Source organism: Triticum dicoccoides, chromosome 2A (genome assembly GCF_002162155.2).
Source record: "Triticum dicoccoides isolate Atlit2015 ecotype Zavitan chromosome 2A, WEW_v2.0, whole genome shotgun sequence".
In the NCBI taxonomy this organism is placed as follows: domain Eukaryota; kingdom Viridiplantae; phylum Streptophyta; class Magnoliopsida; order Poales; family Poaceae; genus Triticum; species Triticum dicoccoides.
Window position 1 is genome coordinate 724259512 of NC_041382.1, and position 2517 is coordinate 724262028.

Sequence of the window (2517 nt, forward strand, 5' to 3'; positions counted from 1 at the left end):
ATCAAATTTTGAGGAGTTAAATTGACCTTTCACATGTAAGTTCTCGATCCACCATATGGGCTGACTCATTGCAGCGAGCCCACTAAATGTGTAGGTTCTCTCGGTTTTGAGAAGGATCTGCAACCTTCCGTGGCGAGTTTTTTTTTCCTTTTTCAGTTTTTCCATTGGTTTTTGTTTGTTATTTTATTTTGCAATTTGCTGTTATTTTCAAATTGCATGAATAGTTCTAAAATTCACAGTTATTTTCCAAATCCATGAATTTTTTTGGATTCATGAGTTAAAAATAGGAAGATTATTTGAATTAGTGAATATGTTTCCAACTTTGTGAAGACTTTATGAAATCTAACAAATTAAAAATTCATAAATATTTCACCCGCAAAACAAAATTCATAAATATTTATTATTATCCCAACATTTTCAAAATTCAGTTATTTTTTTGAATTCATGAATATCTTTCAAATTCACACATATTTTTCGAGTTCATGAACATTATTTTAATTCAAGACCATTTAAATTTGCGTCAATTTTGAAATTCTAGAACAATTTTTCAAATGTGCAAACATTTATTCAAAATCCAGGAATATTTTAAAATTCATGATTTTTTTAAAACACTACAATAATTTTACAATTTATGATAAAATTTAAAATTCCAAATATTTTAAAATTCCGGAACATGTAATAAGTTCATGAACAATTTCAAATCCCTGAACATTTTATAAATCTCTGAGCATTTTTGATGGAAATTTTTAATTGTATGAGCATATTTTATAATATTATGTTAGTCTTTTTGGAAAAACAAAGACTTAAAATAGTACAAACCAGGCATCCAGAGAGTTTGTACGGTAATCCAGCGAGCTAATAACTTTAGTATTGTAAAACTGTTTCAAAATCCAGCAATGGGCCGGCACATGTCGCAAACGCACACTAATCAGCGCCTTAGTAGGGAGTAACTAGCTAACGAGCGCTTCTTCGGGAGCCTCGCAACGATCAGCGCCACTTGGCGCGCTCCCAGCCATTCGCCACGTGTCGTGTTTTGGGCGTTTCCTTCGGATTTTTTTATTTTTCTGCAGTCGTTTTTGGCTATTAAACGGGGTTTTTTCGGGGTTTTTTCACGTTTTGGTTTTCCCTCGGTCTTCCTTAGTTTTTCAATAAAAAATCCGAAAAAAAATTTGCGCGAAAAAACGCGTTTTTTTTCGCGAAAGTCACGGTTTTTTCCGTGAGAGGCACGGTTGTGCTTTAGCGAGAGTCACGGCCGTGCCTTTCGGAAAAGGAAAAAAAACGTGTTTTCTGGTTTTTTTCTGTCGCGAGAGTCACGGTTTTGCTTCCGCGAGAGACATGGTTGTGCTTCCGCGAGAGTCACGGCCGTGCCTCTCGGAAAGGGAAAAACAAAACGCGTTTTTATTTTTTTTTCTTTCACGAGAGTCACGGTTTTGCTTCCACGAGAGTCACGGTTGTGCCTCTCAGAAAGGGAAAAAATACGCGTTTTTTTTTTCCCGGGAGTCACAGTTTTGCTTCTGCGAGGGGCAGGGTTGTGCTTTCGCGAGAGTCACGTCCGTGCCTCTTGGAAACGGAAAAAACGTGTTTTCTACTATTTTTTCCTTCCACGAGAGGCACGGGTGTGATTTCGCGAGAGGCACGGGCGTGCCTCTTTCGAAAAGGAAAAAAAACCGTGCTCCCGGGGTTGGTTTTTTTGCCCGGTTTTTTTCATGAAAAAAATGTTCGTCAAAATCTATTAACATGAGATCTAGTTTTGAAGATCTCGACGCAAGGAATCCAATGGTAAAAACGGTTCAAGCTTTGGACGCACTGTTTAAAAGATAAAACATTTTAAATAAACGGATCTACGAAAAAAAAGGAAAACTCGCAGGTTACGACAAGTGGTGCGCTGTATGTATGCCACTTGTCACGATCTAGGAAAGTGGAGTGTTCTTTGCAACGAGTACTTCTTAATTAGTGATTTCGGCCTTAGTAGCCATTTTCTTTCTTAAGCGTACGCAGCGCTCACGCGCAACCATATTGGGCTGGCCCAGATAAGGCTCCATCTAGCCCAGGTTGACTTTCACAGCTCTTGCTCTTCCTCCGGTTATAAGAATTACACATATGCAACCTGTTCGATTTTTCCCTACGTTTTACTGCTAGGTTTTTTCTCCTTTTCTCCTTTTCTCTTTTTATTTTTATTTTAGTTTTAGGAGCATTTTTTCAAATTCGTGAGGTTTTTCCAAATGCATGATATTTTTGCAGATTCATTATTTTTTTCTCAACTTTGTGAAATTTATAAAATCCATGAACTTTTTTCAAATCCGTGAACTTCTGTAAAATTCATGAATTATTTTTCAAATTCGTGAATCAAATCCATGAACATTTTTTAATTCTTGATTTGTTATTTGAAATTTATATTATTTTTTTGGGAAAAGGTCTGCATTCTAGAATTGTTTCCCCACAAGTCAACGAGGCAATGGTCAACAATCAACCAGCCAATCAGAGGGCAACCCGCTTATTGGGGCTTGAGAAAAATGC